This window comes from Capricornis sumatraensis, chromosome 2 (assembly GCF_032405125.1).
Source record: "Capricornis sumatraensis isolate serow.1 chromosome 2, serow.2, whole genome shotgun sequence".
NCBI classification, from domain to species: Eukaryota; Metazoa; Chordata; class Mammalia; order Artiodactyla; family Bovidae; genus Capricornis; species Capricornis sumatraensis.
In genome coordinates, this window is record NC_091070.1 from 80456724 (window position 1) to 80476849 (window position 20126).

Below are 20126 nucleotides of genomic sequence, written 5' to 3' on the forward strand. Positions count from 1 at the left end.
CTGGTAATGTGTATAATGGAATATTATTCAGCCTTAAAAAGGAAAGAAATTCTGACATATGATACAACATGGATGAACCTTGAGGATATTGTGCTAAGTGAAAAAGGCCAGGCACAGAAAGACAAATATTGTATAAGTCTGCTTATATGAGGTATTAATGTGGTCCAATTCATAGAAACAAAGCAGAATGGTGGTTGAGACTGGGAAAGGGAAAATGGGGAGTTATTGTTTAATGGGTACAGAGTTTCAGTTTTCCAAGACAAAAAAAGACTGGAGATTTTAAAAAATATTTATTTATTTGACTGTATCAGGTCTTAGTCGCAGGATGCAGGATCTTTAGTTATAGCATTCGAACTTAGTTGCTGCATATGGGATCTAGTTCCCTGACCAGGGATCAAACTCTGACTCCCTGCATTGGGAGTGGAGAGTCTTAGCCACAGGGCCACCAGGGAAGTTCTGAGACTGGAGATTGACTGCACAACAATGTGAATGTACTTACTACTGAACTATACACTTAAGAGTGGCTAAGATAATTTTTATGAATATTTTCCCACAATTAACAAAATAGAAAAGAGCAGTTTTAGCTGGCATGGACCTTGCCTTTTGCCTTTAATTACTCTTCTTTCTCTCCTGTGCCTGAAATGCAGACACAAAACCAAAACAGTAAAGCAACCATTTTGCAACTATGCAGACAGAAGCTAAATAAGGGAGGCACAGGAGAAAGGCAGAAGGAGCCTAGCTCCTGAAGGCATTGCAGAGCAGCCACCCTGACCCCAGATTGCTCCAGCCCTTGGCCTGGTCCTTGAGTTGCCACTGCTTACTCAGCAATGATGAGGGAGGAATGGTCAGTCAGTTCAGTTCAGTCACGTCCGACTCTTTGCGACTCTATGGACTGCAGCACGCTAGGCCTCCCTGTCCATCACCACCTCCAGGAGTTTACTCAAACTCATGTCCGTCGAGTCAGTGATGCCATCCAACCATCTCATCTCTGTCGTCCCCTTCTCCTCCCGCCTTCAATCTTTCCCAGCTTCAGGGTCTTTACCAAGGAGTCAGTTCTTTGCATCAGGTGGCCAAAGTATTGGGGTTTCAACTTCAGTATTAGTTCTTTCAATGAATTTTCAGGATTGATTTCCTTTAGGATTGACTGGTTGGATCTCCTTGCAGTCCAAGGGACTCAAGAGTCTTCTCCAACACCACAGTTCAAAAGCATCATTTCTTCGGCCCTCAGCTTTCTTGATAGTCCAACTCTCACATCCATACACGACTACTGGAAAAACCATAGCTTTGACTAGACGGACCTTTGTTGGTAAAGCAATGTCTCTGTTTTTTAATATGCTGTCTAGGTTGTTCATAACTTTTCTTCCAAGGAGCAAGCGCCTTTTAATTCCGTGGCTACAGTCACCTTCTACAGTGATTTTGGAGTTAAAATAAAACTGTCACTGTTTCCATTGTTTCCCCATCTATTTGCCATGAGGTTATGGGACCGAATGCCATGATCTTAGTTTTCTGAATGTTGAGCTTTAAGCCAACTTTTTCACTCTCCTCTTTCACTTTCATCAAGAGGCTCTTTAGTTCTTCTTCACTTTCTGCCACAAAGGTGGTGTCACCTGCAAATCTGAGGTTATTGATATTTCTGTGGCAATCTTGATTCCAGCTTGTGCTTCTTCCAGCCCAGCATTTCTCATGATGTACTCTGTATATAAGTTAAATAAGCAGGGTGACAATATACAGCCTGGACGTACTCCTTTCTTGATTTGGAACCAGTCTGTTTTTCCATGTCCAGTTCTAACTGTTGCTTCTTGACCTACAGATTTCTCAGGAGGCAGGTCAGGTGATCTGGTATTCCCATCTCTTGAAGAATTTTCCACAGTTTGTTGTGATCCACACAGTCAAAGGCTTTGATATAGTTAAGAAAGCATAAGTAGATATTTTTCTGGAACTCTGTTTCTTTTTCAATGATCCAACAGATGTTGGCAATTTGATCTCTGGTTTCTCTGCCTTTTCTAAATCCAGCTTGAACATCTGCAAGTTCATGGTTCACGTACTATTGAAGCCTGGCTTGAAGAATTTTGAGCATTACTTTAACAGCGTGTGAGATGAGTGCAATTGTGTGGTAGTTTGAACATTCTTTGGCATTGCCTTTCTTAGGGATTGGAATGAAAACTGACCTTTTCCAGTCCTGTGGCCATTGCTGAGTTTTCCAAATTTGTTGGCATATTGAGTGCAGCACTTTCACAGCATCATCTTCTAGGATTTGAAATAGGTCAACTGGAATTCCATCACCTCCAGTAGCTTTGTTCATAGTGATGCTTTCTAAGGCCCACTTGACTTCGCATTCCAGGATGTCTGGCTGTAGGTGAGTGATCACACCATCATGGTTATCTGGGTCATGAAGATCTTTTTTTGTATAGTTCTGTGTATTCTTGCCACCTCTTCTTAATATCTTCTGCTTTTGTTAGGTTATACCGTTTCTGTCCTTTACTGTGCCCATCTTTGCATGAAATGTTCCCTTGGTATCTCTAATTTTCTTGAGGAGATCTCTAGTCTTTCCCATTGTACTGTTTTCCTCTATTTCTTTGATTGATCACTGAGGAAGGCTTTCTTATCCCTCCTTGCTATTCTTTGGAACTCTGCATTCAAATGGGTATATCTTTCCTTTTCTCCTTTGCCTTTCATTTCTCTTCTTTTCTCATCTGTTTGTAAGGCCTCCTCAGACAACCATTTTGCCTTTTTGCATTTCTTTTTCTTGGAGATGGTCTTGATCACTGCCTCCTGCACTATGTCAGAAACCTCTGTCCATAGTTCTTCAGGCACTCTGTCTATCACATCTAATCTATTTGTCACTTCCACTGTATAATCATAAGGGATTTGATTTAGGTCATGCCTGAATGGTCCAGTGGTTTTCCCTACTTATTTCAATTTCAGTCTGAATTTTGCAATAAGGAGTTCATGATCTGAGCCACAGTCAGTTCCTGGTCTTGTTTTTGCTGACTGTATAGAGCTTCTCCATCTTTGGCTGCAAATAAAATCAAGCTGATTTCGGTATTGACCATCTGGTGGTGTCCATGCGTAGAGTCTTCTCTTGTGTTGTTGGAAGAGGGTGTTTCCTGTGACCAGTGCATTCTCTTGGCAAAACTCTTTTAGCCTTTGACCTGCTTTGTTTTGTACTCCAAGGCCAAATTTACCTGTTACTCCAGGTATCTCTTGACTTCCTACTTTTGCATTCCAGTCCCCTATAATGAAAAGGACCTTTTTTGGGTATTAGTTCTAAAAAGTTTTGTAGGTCTTCATAGAACCTTTCAAATTCAGCTTCTTCAGCATTACTGGTCAGGGCATAGACTTGGATTACTGTGATATTGAATGGCTTGCTTTGGAGACGAACAGAGATCATTCTGTCATTTTTGAGATTGCATCCAAGTACTGCATTTCGGACTCTTGTTTACTCTGATGGCTACTCTATTTCTTCTAAGGGATTCTTGCCCACAGTAGTAGATATAATGGTCACCTGAGTTAAATTCACCCATTCCAGTCCATTTTATATCACTGATTCCTAAAATGTTGACATTCACTCTTGCCATCTCTTGTTTGACTACTTCCAATTTGCCTTGATTCATGGACCTAACATTCCATGTTCCTATGCAATATTGCTCTTTAGAGTATCAGACTTTACTTCCATCAGCAGTCATATCCACAACTGGGTTTTATTTTTGCTTTAGCTCCATCTCTTCATTCTTCCTGGGGTTATTTCTCCACTGATGTCCCGTAGCATACTGGGCACCTCCCGACCTGGGGAGGTAATCTTTCAGTGTCCTATCTTTTTGCCTTTTCATGCTGTTCTTGGGGTTCTCAAGGCAAGAATACTGAAGTGATTTGCCATACCCTTCTCCAGGGGACCACGTTTGTCACAACTCTTCACCATGACTGGTCCATCTTGGGTGGCCATACATGGCATGGCTCATAGTTTCACTGAGTTGATCAGTTTGGTTAGTTTTCTGTGACTGTGGTTTTCATTCTGTCTGCCCTCTGACGGATAAGGATAAGAGGCTTATGGAAGCTTCCTGATAGGAGAGACTGACCGAGGGAGAAACTGGGTCTTATTCTGATGGGTGGGGCCATGCTCATAACAGAGGAATGGTGACCTTCCATAATCTTGTCCTCCCCAGGATACCTGTAAAGAACATCAGACCACCATTTTGGCAAAGGGAGGGGGTGTTCTGACCCTCTTATTAGTGTCCCCAGGACAGAAATTCTGAGTTCATGGTGAAACTCAAAGACAACTTCCTTTTGCCTCCTTTGACATACCAAAGGACAGATGTCTCCCGCATCTGTCTGAATACTCAGACAGATAGTTCAGCAGTTGGATTCCTTAACCTGGCTTTGAAGTGGGGGTTTAAGGCCCCATTTAGCACTTTTTCCCTGAGGGTCCCTGTGACACCAGTGTCTTGGCATTGGCCTCGCTTACTCTGGCTGATTGTTGCACATCGCCCCCTGAGTTGTCTGTGTTTTCAGGCCTCAAGTCCTTGATATCTTGGCAAAGGCCACAACTCCCAACCCGCCCTACCCACTCATTTAGGGTTCCCAGGGCTGCCATCTGGAGCAGGCCAGCCAGCCCAGACTAAGTCAACTCCATTTCCCTGAATGAGCAGATCCAGTATGGGGCTGAACATGGTACACTGCAGGTTCCTGCTAGAAAGTTTCTTATTTCTGGCACTTGGGTATTAGAGTAGACTTCAGGTGCCTGGGCTTCACTGGTGACTCAGACAGTAAAGAATCTGCTGGCAATGCAGGAGACCTGGGTCAGATCCCTGGGTTGGGAAAATCCCCTGGAGAAGGGAATGACAACCCACTCCAGTATTCTTGCCTGGAGAATGCCATGGACTGGGGAACCTGGTGGGCTATAATCCATGGGGTCGCAAAGAGTCAGACATAACTGAGCTACTAACACTTTCACTTTTCGGGTGTCTAGATTCAAATACTTCCAGCTGGAAGCTTCTGGCCAGCAAAGTAACAGGAACAGCCTAAAAAAACAGAGGAACCGATCCTCGCTGGAGGATCATCCAGGAACACTTCTCCCCCAACACACACACGCGCACACACACACACACACACACACACACACACACACACATACCCTAACCAGGCTTGTATAACCATCTGCCTTCACCCAACCCACCATCCCTTCTTCATTATCTGTCCTAGGTGGAGCCATTCAGCTCCCCCTTCCTTCTCTGTAGCCCAGGCTTACAGTGCTCCCAGTCCTAGGAATCTATCTCAGATTCTGTGTCCTGCTGCTGGAGGGTCAGGGTTGTCCTCCCAACAGGAGGTTTGGGCCAGAATTAAAGAACAAAACAAGAACATTAAAAACTGCACCATAATGCCAGGGGAAATCTGTCATCACATTGGGAGTTGTTTTGTTCTAATAACTTCAAATCACTTAGCCCTTGCACGACCCTGAGAGCCAGCACCTCCTTCAAGTTGCATCATAAGTGCCTCATATAGGGCGCCCTCACCCTGGCCCCGCTGTTAGGTTTGACCTATGACATTCAGAGAAGAGAGCACAGAAGAGGAAGAGGAAGATTTCCAGCTGGACGAATAAGGCACAGAGAACAAAGGGCCCAGCATCCAAAGTCAGCAGTGGAGATCCTTGTAAGGAAGACGGTGGATAAACCTCTAGAAATCCAGTAGTCCTTATCTCAATCCAGGTGTTAAATCGTAGGTATTAACATTGCTGTTTGGTTTTAGTTGGGCTTGAAACAGTGTGCCTGGGCGTCTTCAGGACATCTTATCATAGTCCCAGTCCTGGTGGGGACACAAGGAAAAGTGTCACTGCCCCAGTGATGAGAGTGATTCATCCAATCCTCCTTGATGAGTCCTTGCTTTAAAAAATTTTTTAAATTGATTTCATTTTTGGTTGTGGTGGGTCTTCGTTGCTTTCTCTAGTTGCGGTGAGCAGGGGCTGCTCTCTGGTTGCCGTGCACAGGGTTTCCCACTGTGGTGCCTCTCCGGTTGCAGAGCGTAGACTCTAGGAGCACGGGCTTCCATAGTTGTGGCTTGTGGGCCTCGTTGCTCTGTGGCATATGGACTCTTCCCAGATCAGGAATGGAAACGTGTCCCCTGCATTGGCAAGCAGAGTCCCATCCATTGTACCCCCAGGGAAGTCCCGTTTGTTTATTTTGACTGCACTGGATCGTAGTTGTGGCAACATGGGATCTTGGATGCGGCATGTGAGATTCCTAGTTTTGGTGTGTGGGATCTAGTTCGCTGACCGTGGATGGAACTCCCTGCTTACTCCCTGGACCACCAGGAAAGTCACCCTGATGGGTCATTCTTAACCTGCCAGTTCTTGATGTCCATCCCTAGTTTCTGGGTCACCATTGCCCCCCTTTCCCTCCCTGCCTTCTCTCAGTCCCAGTGGCCCTCTCTTTGGGAGAAATACAGTGTGTGATGGAAGTGACCACTCTTGGACCATGTCTTGGGAAGTGCTAGGTCTCCATTGGGTCCCTGCTCCTGGGAAAACAACTGAGACAGACTATGTGAGCTGCAACAGCTCCAGCCAGTGACCAAGGCTCAGTCCTCGTACAGGGCCCCTCCCTCCCCACTCACACCGCTGATGGAAACCAGGCTTTCCTCCCGCCTCACCCAAGATTCCCACATCAAATGTGGGGCATTACTCCTCATTGGCTTAACTGCTTTTTCCACGTTTGTGGCTGGCAGTGGCGAATGCATTCAATCTTGCATTTGTTTGCTTAAAACAGGACTTTCAGCACAATAACGTATTTGGCATCTCTTCTCCTTTCCTCATTTCCCAAGATGAGATCATCACAAACACAACTTCTAAAGAAATCTCTACAACCAGACTTTTCGAGGAAACCCGACACCTCCACAGACAAATGGTGATCAGCCTCAGGTTTTCAATAGGGAGCTTTAGCAGCGGCAAGGACTGTCCATTCAGGGAGAGGGGTGATACCTCTGAGGAATGACACCAGCCAACAAGTTCCTCCCCTCACCCTAGAAGTTTCCCCACCAGCCCTTCATCATTCTGATGGGGTCAGCATTGTTGTCAAAATGTGTTCCTCTCCATCACTCCACACCCTCCACCCTAAGTACTCCCTCCCCTCAGGGAAAGGAAGTCTATCAGAAAAGGTTCTCTCAAAGTGGACAGACGGGTTACTTCCATAAGTCGCCCTCAGGATGCAGGTGCCAACTTCAACCCTGATTGGATCTGACGTGCCTTGCCCACAGTGTTCTCTGCTTGTCTCATGCTTTATCTCCAAAAGCATTTGAGAGCTCCCTCGGGGCAGGGACCCAGGCTTATTCACCTCCAGGTTCCTCGCCCCTACTCCTCCTGTACCCGCCCTACATCTTGTAGCTGAAAGAATAATTGAACTCTGGAGCAAATGCCTCAACCCTGGCTGGCAGGACTGAGGTGTAGACAGTACAATAGGCTGGAAGCCAGGACACCAAGGCTCACCTCCCAGCCCTGCCAGGGACTGGCCATGTGGTGGCGGGGGTGGGGGAACAGTGGGTCATCTGTTCAGGGTCTCTGTCTCTTTTTCCTCCAGAAGAATCCACCTCAGGCTCCCCTGCAGCCAGCCACCAGAGAGCATCAGGAGAATATCCCCCTTAGCCCTGTAGCAGGCAGGACTAATGACGCTATTGCCACAAACAAATGGTCTGCAAAGCCAAGAAGGGGCTAATGGTGGTGGTGGTGAAGTCGCGTCAGACCCTTGCAACCCCATGGACTGTAGCCTGCAGGTTGCTTTGTCCATGGGATTCTCCAGGCGAGAATACTGGAGTGGGTTACCATTTCCTCCTTCAGGGAAATTTTCCCTATCCAGGAATCAAATCCCAGTCTCCTGAATTGCAGGCAGATTCTTTACCAACAGAGCTTCGAGGGAAGCCCTAAGAAGGAACAAAGTTTGCCTCCAAATTCCCTGCTTCCCCCCTCAACCCCAAGATTTTCCCTCCATGGTTGACATAGCGTTTGCTACCCTGCGCCCCCTTCTGGTGGTACGTGGAAAGATCACACGCACCCCCCACCCTCACCCCGCCCCCGCTCCACCCCCACCCCGCCCCGCCCACGCCAACCCCCGCCCTAGGTCCACGAGGATACTCCTCAATACTTGGAGCTGGAGGAGGAAGTGGGAGGAGAGAAGAGGGGAAAGCAGTGCGGACTGGGGCTGCGGAGGTCAGGGAGGGGTCCAGAGTAATCCTTTTAAACACAGGCAAATTAAGTCATTCCTCTGCTCAGAATCCTCCAGGGTAAAAGCTGAGTCTGACCCGGGGTTTCTGTCTTTGACTAGGCTCTCTCTAGTTTCAGGGAGGGGGGCTGTTCTCTGTTGTGGTGCATGGGCTTCTCACTGTGGTGGCTTCTCTTGTGGAGCATAAGCTGTGGGTGCATCAGCTCAACAGTTGTGGCACACTTGGGCTCAGTTGCTTCCCTGCAGCATGTGGACTCTTCCTGGATCGAACCCATGTTCCCTGCATTGGCAGGCAGATTCCTAATCACTGGGCCACCAGGAAGTCCAGTCTGGTTTTCAAACAGGGACGAAAGATGAAAGTTTGGAACAGCAATAATCACATATACTCTTCCCCTCTCTTATCTATTTAGGGGTTTGCAGGCAAGATTACAGCAGGGCAGATGGCTGCGAGGGGGAGGCAGGACTCCAGATCTCCAGGTTCAGAGTCTGTGCCTTACCTCCTGACCCATCTTGTTTCAGCTGCTCCCCTGACATGACTGAAGCCACCTGACCTCAGTCCTTCTCAAGATCTGGCTTCTTGATTATGATTGTAATTCAACACAAGTGTGGCAGGACAGATTCCTGGGAAGCAGACTCTAATATGGAGATTAGCACCCAGGAAGTTCTTTAGGGATGCTTTTGTGCTCAACGCCTGAAGAAGAAAAGAACTGGGCAGAGAGAGATGTTGGGCCACAATATAGGCTCAAGAATGGCCTCAGCCAGCCCCAAGGGGCACTCTGAAGCTGGGATGACCTCTTTAGCATTATCTTGTGTTAGGGCCAGGGCTGGTCTTTTGTACCCAAGCACTGTTCAACCATTGGATGTGGGTCTCCTGGGAAGGGGGAATGGCCTGATCCAGGTTACTCTCTTCGGCAAAAACAATTCCCAAAGAAGACACAACTGAGAGCTATCTTCCTGCAGAAATGCTATGAGTGTTGGGAACAAGCTCTTCAGTCATGAATGAGGATTCCTGCAGCCCAGCACAGCATCCATGTAGTAATAGTGATACATGTTTAATTAGCCCTTGTTCTAGGCCTGACTCAGGGTCTCCCTCAAACTCAATGGGGTCTTAGAAACTTCAGGAACTTACCTAAGGCACCTAGGTACAGGTATCAGACTCCTGAATGGGAGTAAGAGGCCTTGAGTTCTAAGTCAGCTACTGACTCTCTTTGTGACATCAGGCAAGTCCCTGACCTCTCTTAGCCTCAGTTTCCCCATATGTATATGAGGGTTGAGCTGAGGTCCTTGGTCAATAGTTTGTGGCCTTATGATACCTAAAATCATGGATGGCAAGGAGTGAAGCCTGCCTGTGCCTCATTCTTGGACCTCAAAGCCCACACCACCACCCCAGCCCTCTCACTTTTTGAACTGTCAGACTCATGTCTTAATGGGCATGAGTCTGGGTATGGGACTCATGGGACTACAGGTTGAATAACCAAATACAAGTCAAAATTAGATCTAAGAGACAGTGAGCTCTTCCCAACTCCCCAAACCTTCCCAGAATGGATTTCAGTTCTTCCCAATATTCATGGTTTCTGCCCTTACAAAGGAACACCACTGCGTATTTGACAGGCGAGATACTTGGAGGTCATTCAAGTTACCACCCTGGTTTCTGACATCACAGGTCACACAGAGACATCTATCTCCTAGGGAGTTATGATCTCACATTAGTTATTAGCAGCTCCTGGGGGCTGTCAGTGGGGCTTTTGGAAAAAAAGATAAAAGGTAATTTGGAAGTCTGCTTTTGCTTTGGGAATAATAAATCCTTAAATTATCTCCTTGCCACCAGTTTTCCATTTCTCAGGATAGTCCTCTGTTCATCTAGCCTGGTGGTTCATTTTGGAATTGTTTTTGTAGATGGTTCATGCTTTTCTTCTAAGAGGAAACTGCCTTCGTTTCTCAGCTCTCCATTTTGACTTCTCATGACCAGAGTGAGATCAGGGAGAATGCGGTGCCCCCACCCACATTTCTAAATGAATGTGGAGTGTAAAGAAGGAAACAAGCCAAACAATAGCTGGGCGTAATCCTTGAAGTCATAGCACAAGAGAAGGGGAAGGCCCGCAAATACCACCTAGTCCATTTGCTCCCATGTTACAGATGGGAAAGCTAGGGAGAGGGAAGATGAGACCCCAGCTTCTTAACAAGTAGGAGATCCTTCAAAATAAGAGGAGGAAGACTTTCAGAATATGGCCTTGCATTTGAAATGACAGAGCAGATTTACAATTAACTTTTAATATAATAGAAATAGAAAATAAGATGAAGAGCCATTGGGAGACCAAAACTATTGGGAAATTTCTAGAAAATGGAAAGCAGGAGGTTTCAGATTTCCATCTTGATGCTGAATTAAGTAAACTGAGGATTTCCTCCCCCGAATTCAGCCCTGAAGACACTGTCTAATGAAAGAGGAGTGATGTATCCCAGAATCAAACTTGGAGAAATAGAAGTCAAGACAGGTCTCAGTCTGCGTGGATATGCAAATTAGAGGTGGAGAAAGTCAGATATCATGGATGTGAGAATCTAGGGGAAGACTTTCTAGTTGTGAATTTTTTCTCCTCCACAATAATTTGCCTTTCCACTTCTATGGGCAGAAAACACCAATATTACACCAATATAACACCAGCTGCAAATGGCAAGGTAACCTCAAAGGCAGTTTTGGAGCCAGCTAGGGTGAGAAATGGGCTTCCCTGGCAGCTCAGTGGTAAAGAATCCACCTGCCAACGCAAGGGATGGAGGTTCCATGTCTGGGTCAGGAAGATCCCCTGGAGAAGAGAATGGCAACCCACTCCAGTACTCTTGCCTAGAAAATCCCATGGACAGAGGAGCCTGGCAGGCTACAGTCAATGGGGTTCCAAAGAGTTGGACACAACTTAGTGCCTAAACAACAACAGGGGTGAGAAACAGATTCAACAAACAAAGGCTGGCAGGCAGCCACTGAACCGTCTCGCCTTCTTCCCCCACACCTTGATTGGGAAAAATGACTACACAGAGAGGCAGCTCTTAGGAAAGAGGAGTGATTAGGGCAGAGTTCAAACACGTTCTTTGAAAGGCAGGGTTCTCTGGTCATTGACAAACAGGAAACAGATGCTCAGAGGCTCTGCACCCTGAGGCGCTCCCCTCATAACTTCAGAAGGAGGAGTCGAAGCAGGAATCTGGTCTTTAATCACACTCCTCCTTCCAAAGTACACATTATTGGCTGAGAGAGCTGACACTTCCAAGGAGACAAAAGCTCTGAGCCAAAAACAACCAACAAAGGAATGACTATCACAGAAGTGAAATGAACAGACTGGGTAGAAGAAGAATTTACATGAAGAACAGTACATATATCCTTTCAAGGCACAAGAGAAGCATTGTAAATATAAAGCAAGAAGAGCAATTATTAAAAAAAGAACTAGCAATACTGGGAATGACAAGTGTAATCATTGAAGGAAATAACTGGGGTAACCAGCAGAATGTATTTGGCCAAAGAACAGACGAGAGTGTTGCAAGATTAGGCAGATGGCAAAAGTCAACATAAAATATATCACAGAGGATACAGAGAAGTTAAGAGGTATGGATGCCAAAAGGGGAGTGGATGACATGCATTCAACTGGAGTCTCAGAAAAAGAAGCAAGATAAAGTATTTTAAGACACAATGTCAAATTATTTTCCTTAATTAAAAATATGGAGCCTTTGATTGAAATGCACCTTTGCAGCATAGCCAGTCTTTTTTCACAGAACATTTGCTGCAGGAGACCCGGGCTAGATCCCTGGGTCAGGAAGATCCCCTGGAGAAGGGAATGGCTATCCATGCCAGTATTCTTGCCTGGAGAACTCCAGGGACAGAGGAGCCTTGCGGGCTACAGTCCATGGGGTCGCAAAGAGTCAGACATGACTGAGCAACTAACATTTTCACTTTTCAATGAGTGACACAGGAGGCTGGGGGGACTGTGTAGCAGGAAGGGTGTAGAATAAGAAAGTGAAATTTCCCCACAGATTCACAGTGCTTGGGAGACAAAGTCCTGCTAGAGGAAGGCAGTGGTTGTGTCACACAGCTAGTCTTGATATTTGCCAAATTTTGAAGCTGTATTGATTTGGAGGCTAATCAAATCTCTTAAAGGCATAAACAAACTCCCCACGGTGTCTTATGACGATGGAAATAAAGACGTGACTAGTTCTCAATCAAACCAGAGGGAGACTGAGTCAAAAAGAACTAGAACCCAACCTCGATCTAGTTTATTTTCTAATCACACTGTTGTGATTGGCACCATATCTTATCTACATAATATACAGAAAGGGTAAAACCTATTCAGGGAAAATTCTTCCGTCTTAGTTCATATGTGTAAGATCTCTGCATGCATGCTAAGTTGCTCCCGTCCTGTCCAACTCTTTGCGACTGTATGGACCGTATCTCACCAGGCTCTTCTGTCCATGGGATTCTTCAGGCAAGAATACTGGAGTGGGTTGCCATGCCCTCCTCCAGGGGATCTTCCCCATCCAGGAACTGAACCCACGTCTTTTAGGTCTTCTGCATTGGCATGTGGGTTCTTTACCACTAGTGCCACCTGGCAGATCTCTAGTGTACAATAAAGAATTATAAGGCATGTGAAAAGTCAGGAAAAAGTGATCATATGTGCTCAGGAGAAAACAAGATAATAGAAGAAGACCCGCAGCTGACCCATATTTTCCAGTTACACAAGATTTTTATGATTTTTTTCTTTGAGAACAATGCCCTTTATTCAACACTAGTGAGGCAATGCATACAGCACTAAGGGTCTCCTGATTCACTCCAGCACTGAAGTACCCCCGTGTATCCCCCTAGTGATGGTGCTGTCTGCACCATAGTCCACAGTAGCTACATGTTGCCACCTTTGTTTCTTTGTCCAAGTTTATATACACCGTGGCTGGCCTTGGATCCCTTCATTCCTGTCACAAGATACCACCTGCCTTCTGACTTCACTCACAGGCTGCTCTGTATCAGATCAGTGGTAGAGTTTTCATTTACTTCTTTCTGACAACCTACAAATGAAAGTTGCCTATAGTTGTTAGGGTCATAAAACTGGCCAGTGTGTGTGACCTCCTCACCAGCTAGTGAGGACTGCACACTGAAGCACCTGGTGCCCCAGGGCAGGCTCCATGCCACCAGGCTGCCCTGGTCTAGCAGCCAGAGGAAGGTCACTGCTGCCACCACCTTGCCAGACATTGGGATACAGAGTCCCAGCCACTGGACCACCAGGGAAGTTGCTGCCCATTTTTTGCTTGTTTTTTTTTGTTTGTTTGTTATTGAAATGTATGAGCTGCTTGTATGTTTTGGAAATTAAGCATTTATTGGTTTCATCATTAGCAAATATTTTCTCCCAGTCTGTAGATCATCTTTTCATTTTGTTTCTGGTTTCCTTTGTTGTACAAAAGCGTGTAAGTTTGATTAGGTTCTATTTGTTTACTTTTGCATGTATTTCAATTGCCTCAGACAAGGCATTTTTCAAGAACTATTTCAAATATGTTGAAGGGGAAAATGGAAAGTATGACAAAATTGTTAAAAAGAATACTTTAGCAGAGAATTGTAATCTGTAAAAATATCAAATGGACTTTTTCTGGAGCTGCAAAGTATAATTTCTGAAATTACAAACTCACTGATGGATTTAACAGCAACAAACAGAATTGGTAAGCCCAAAGGTCAACATGAATTATCCAAACTGAAGCCCACAGAGAAAAAACAATGGAAAGAAGAGACATGCAAGACACAATCAAAGGTTTACACATAGTGAAACTGGAATCCAAGCAGAGAGGATGGAAAGAATGAGTTAGAAGCAAAGTTGGAAGAGAGAAAGATCAAGAACTTTCCAAAACTGATCAAAGATATTAATGTATAGATTCAAGATACTTGGTAAAACCCAAGTAGGACAGATACAAAGAAAATAATGCCTAAATACTTAGTCAAATGGCTGAAAACCAAAGTAAGTAACCAGTAGCCAGAGAATAAGTAAGTAGCCAAGTAGCTAAGTAAACACGTAGCTAAGTAAAAAGAAGCCAGAGAATAAAGACGCGTTATGCACTCATCTCACACGCTAGTAAAGTAATGTTCAAAATTCTCCAAGCCAGGCTTCAGCAATATGTGAACCGTGACCTTCCAGATGTTCAAGCTGGTTTTAGAAAAAGGCAGAGGAACCAGAGATCAAATTGCCAACATCCGCTGGATCATCAAAAAAGCAAGAGAGTTCCAGAAAAACATCTGTTTCTGCTTTATTGACTATGCCAAAGCCTTTGACTGTGTGGATCACAATAAACTGTGGAAAATTCTGAAAGAGATGGGAATACCAGACCACCTGACCTGCCTCTTGAGAAATCTGTATGCAGGTCAGGAAGCAACAGAACTGGATATGAACAACAGACTGGTTCCAAATAGGAAAAGGAATACATCAAGGCTGTATATTGTCACCCTGCATATTTACCTTATATGCAGAGTACATCATGAGAAATGCTGGGCTGGAGGAAGCACAAGCTGGAATCAAGATTGCTGGGAGAAATATCAATAACCTCAGATATGCAGATGACACCACCCTTATGGCAGAAAGTGAAGAGGAACTAAAAAGCCTCTTGATGAAAGTGAAAGAGGAGAGTGAAAAAGTTGGCTTAAAGCTCAACATTCAGAAAACGAAGATCATGGCATCTGGTCCCATCACTTCATGGGAAATAGATGAGGAAATAGTGGAAACAGTGTCAGACTTTATTTTTTGGGGCTCCAAAATCACTGCAGATGGTGATTGCAGCCATGAAATTAAAAGATGCTTACTCCTTGGAAGGAAAGTTATGACCAACCTAGATAGCATATTCAAAAGCAGAGACATTCGTTTGCCGACTAAGGTCCGTCTAGTCAAGGCTATGGTTTTTCCAGTGGTCATGTATGGATGTGAGAGTTGGACTGTGAAGAAAGCTGAGTGCTGAAGAATTGATGCTTTTGAACTGTGGTGTGGAAAAGACTCTTGAGAGTCCCTTGGACTCCAAGGAGATCCAACCAGTCCATTCTGAAGGAGATCAGCCCTGGGATTTCTTTGGAAGGAATGATCCTAAAGCTGAAACTCCAGTACTTTGGCCACCTCATGTGAAGAGTTGACTCATTGGAAAAGACTCTGATGCTGGGAGGGATTGGGGGCAGGAGGAGAAGGGGCCGACAGAGGATGAGATGGCTGGATGGCATCACTGACTCGATGGACATAAGTTTGAGTAAACTCCGGGAGTTGGTAATGGATAGGGAGGCCTGGCGTGCTGCGATTCATGGGGTCGCAAAGAGTCATACATGACTGAGCAACTGAACTGAAATGAACTGAACTGAACTGATGTACTTTCAAAGGAACAACAGTAAGATTTGATCATTTTGCATCAAAATTTTGGAAGCTGCAGAAATTGAATGACCTTTCTTAAGGTGCTGAAAGAAAAAGAAAACCTGCAAATGTAATTCTATCTCCAACAAAAGTACTTAAAATATGAAAGCAGGGAGGGTAAATTGGGAGACTGGGATTGATGTATACACACTGTTATATATAAAATAGATAATTAATGAGATCCTACTGAATAACACAGGGAACTCTACTCAAAACTTTGTAATGGCCTATATGGGAAAAGAATCTTAAAATGAATGGATATATGTATATGTATAACTGATTCACTTTGCTCTACACCCAAAACTAACACAACATTGTAAATCAACTATACCCCACTAAAAACTTTTAAAAATATGAAAGCAAAATAATGACATTTTTCAGACAAAAAAAGAAAAAAAGAAAAACCCAAAGTGTGGCCAAAATAATATGCTACTGGAGAATGGACAGTCAAATAAACTAATGGAATCAAATAAGAGAGTCCAGATATAGATCCACATACATACAAACAAATGATTTTTTATTAAAATGACAAAGCAAATTCAATAGGGAAAGGAAAATATCCTTAATAAATGATGCTAGAAAAACTGGATATCCATATGAGAAGTAAAGGACCTCAACCTATACACAAAACAATTTGAGTCGGATTATAGGCTGAAACATAAGAGTTAAAATAATAAATAATAAAGCTACTAGAGGTGCTGGGGGAATATTTTTGTGACCTCTGGGTAGGCAGAGAATTCTTAGGAAGGATCCAGAAAGTATAAACCATGAAAGATTGATTAATTGGACTTCATCAAAATTTAAAATTTCTTTTCATCAGAAAGCACCATCAAGAAAATAGGCAAGGGACTTCCATGGTGGTGCAGTGACTAGGACTCCACGATCCCAATGCAGGGGGCCTGAGTTCGATTCCCTGGACAGGGAACTGGGTCGCACATGCTGAAACTAAGAGTCCACATGCCACAGTGAAGATTGAAGATCCTTCATGCTGCAACTAAAACCTGATCCAGCCAAATAAAATAAAACAAATATTAGGGAAAAAAAGCCAAGGGGAGATCAAGAGGCCAGTCTCTAAGATGGTACTGAAGAAAGACAAGAAGCCCAAGAAAGTCAACCTGGAAATTTAATTTGAACCTTACTCACAGAGTCAAAAGATAGAACTTTTGACTCTGGAAATTTTGAGTGGTTTCTATAGAAGGTTAAAGTGAATGGAAAGACTAGAGATCTTGGGAATGTTACTCACATTGAATCCTTCAAGAATAAAATCACAGTTGTTTCTCAGAAACAGTTCTCTAAAAGGTATTTATAATACTTTACCAAGAAATACCTTAAAAAGAACAATCTTTGTGACTGGCTTCATGTGGTTGCATCTGAGAAGGAGACTTATGAACTTTGTTACTTCCAGATTAGTCAAGATGAAGCTGAGTCTGACTATGAGGAATAGATAAAGCCATCCTTTATAGGACTTCGCTTGCTAAAAAAACAAATGAAGCATACAAGAGAAGCATCTTGAAATGGACCTTTAGTTTATCAGTGAATAAAAAAGCATGACTCTGTATGTGAAGCATTCAGCTCCTTAAGTGTATGCTGTTTATATGGTGCTGGCTTTCCTTTAATACTTTTTTTTTTTTCAACATTTATTTATTTAGTTGCACTAGGTCTTAGTTGCAGCACGCGGGATCTTTAGTTGAGACACATAAACCCATAGCGGCAGCATATGGGATCCAGTTCCCCATCCAGGGATCAATCCCCGGCCCCTGGCATTGGGAGGGCGGAGTCTCAGCCACTGGGCCACCAGGGAAGTCCCCCTTTAATACTTTTAAAATTTTTATTGGAGTATATTTGATTTACAATGTTGTGTTAGCTTCAGATGTACAGCAAAGTGAATCAGTTATATATATGTCCACTTTTTTTAATTTTAAAGATTCTTTTCCCAAAAGGCCATTACAGAGTATTGAGTGGTGTTCTCTGTGCTATATAGCAGGTTCTTATTACTTATCTATTTTATATATAGTAGCGTGTATATATCAGTCCCAACCTCCCAATTTATCCCTTCCCCCTTATCACCTGGTAACCATAAGTCTGTTTTCCACATCTATAACTCTACTTTTGTTTTGTAAACTTTTGTAGCACCCCCACCCCTGTTTAAATACTTTCTGTAAGCAATATTTAAATAGCTTATAGCTACTGGAATTTTTCAGGATTTCTGAAATGTACTGATTTTACAGATTTCCTTAAGTTAAAGTATATAGTGAAAAAATGAAGCACAATTTTGGGTACAACTTTGTATAATGAAATATTTAAATATCTTGACAGTCTCAAAAAAAAGCTGGGGGGGTGGACAACAAAAATTAAAGAAAAACTAAGCAAGCCAAATTGGGAGTAATATTCACAATACATATATATGATGAAGGGCTTTTTTATCCACAGTGTACAAAAAATTCTTACAACACAAGGATAAAAATAAAAGCAGCAGCACATTTTTTTTAATGGGTAAAAAATTCAAAACATTTCACCAAAGATAGGGAAATACAGCTAGTCAACTTAGATTTTAAAAGTGCTCAAAAGCATTAGTCATCATGGAAATGCTAATTAAAGCAATTAGGCACCACTACAATAAGGGAAATCATATATACCTGATATAATAGGTGAAATGAAATAGATTTACAATAGTTTACAATACTAAATGTTGTAAAAGATGTGGGTCAACTAGGTCTCTCACACATTGCTGCTGGAAGTCTAAAATGTAGCAATAACATTGGAAAACTGATGGTTTCCTAAAAAGTTAAGGATACAATTACCTTATGACTAACAATTCTACTCCTAGAAAAATAAAAAAGCCTGTGTCCACAAAAAATCTAGTGTAAGAATGTTCATAGCAGTTTTATTAATAGTCCCAAACTGAAAATAACCCAGATGCCCATCAAAAAGAGAATAAACAAATTGTGGTATAGTCATACTATGAAACACTATTAAACATTAAAAAGGATACAAGTGATAACACAGATGAATCTCAAAAATATTATTCTGACTGAAAAAATCCAGGTGCATAAAAATACATTCTATTATTATTCCTGGAATGTCAGGTGCATGAATCAAGGCAAATTGGCAGTGGTCAAACAAGAGATGGCAAGAGTGAACTTCGACATTCTAGGAATCAGCAAACTAAAATGGACTGGAATGGGTGAATTTAACTCAGATGACCATTATATCTACTACTGTAGGCAGGAATCCCTCAGAAGAAATGGAGTAGCCATCATGGTCAACAAAAGAGTCCAAAATGCAGTACTTGGATGCAGTCTCAAAAACGACAGAATGATCTCTGTTCATTTCCAAGGCAAACCATTCAATATCACAGTAATCCAAGTCTATGCCCCAACCAGTAACGCTGAAGAAGCTGAAGTTGAATGGTTCTATGAAGACCTACAAGACCTTTTAGAACTAACACCCAAAAAAGATGTCGTTTTTATTATAGGGGACTGGAATGCAAAAGTAGGAAGTCAAGAAACACCTGGAGTAACAGGCAAATTTGGCCTTGGAATGCAGACTGAAGCAGGGCAAAGACTAATAGAGTTTTGCCAAGAAAACGCACTGGTCATAGCAAACACCCTCTTCCAACAACACAAGAGAAGACTCTACACATGGACATCACCAGATGGTCAACACCGAAATCAGATTGATTATATTCTTTGCAGCCAAAGATGGAGAACCTCTATACAGTCAACAAAAACAAGACCAGGAGCTGACTGTGGCTCAGATAATGAACTCCTTATTACAAAATTCAGACTTAAATTGAAGAAAGTAGGGAAAACTGCTAGACCATTCAGGTATGACCTAAATCAAATCCCTTATGATTATACAGTGGAAGTGAGAAATAGATTTAAGGGCCTAGATCTGATAGATAGAGTGCCTGATGAACTATGGAATGAGGTTCGTGACATTGTACAGGAGACAGGGATTAAGACCATCCCCATGGAAAAGAAATGCAAAAAAGCAAAATGGCTGTCTGGGGAGGCCTTACCAATAGCTGTGAAAAGAAGAGAAGCAAAAAGTAAAGGAGAAAAGGAAAGATATAAGCATCTGAATGCAGAGTTCCAAAGAATAGCAAGAAGAGATAAGAAAGCCTTCTTCAGCGATCAATGCAAAGAAATAGAGGAAAAGAACAGAATGGGAAAGACTAGAGATCTCTTCAAGAATATTAGAGATACCAACAGAACATTTCATGCAAAGACGGGCTCAATAAAGGGCAGAAATGGTATGGACCTAACAGAACCAGAAGATATTAAGAAGAGGTGGCAAGAATACACAGAAGAACTGTACAAAAAGATCTTCATGACCCAGATAATCATGATGGTGTGATCACTCACCTAGAGCCAGATATCCTGGAATGTGAAGTCAAGTGGTCCTTAGAAAGCATCACTACAAAACCATCACTAGTGGAGGTGATGGAATTCCAGTAGAGCTATTTCAAATCCTGAAAGATGATGCTGTGAAAGTGCTGCATTTAATATGCCAGCAAATTTGGAAA

The 20126-nt window shown here is 43.2% G+C and overlaps 1 pseudogene; it reads left to right on the forward strand.

Moving 5' to 3' along the window:
- Nucleotides 1-7968: 7968 nt before the first annotated feature.
- On the forward strand, nt 7969-17042 carry LOC138097129 (ribosomal protein eL22-like; annotated as a pseudogene).
- Nucleotides 17043-20126: the final 3084 nt, after the last annotated feature.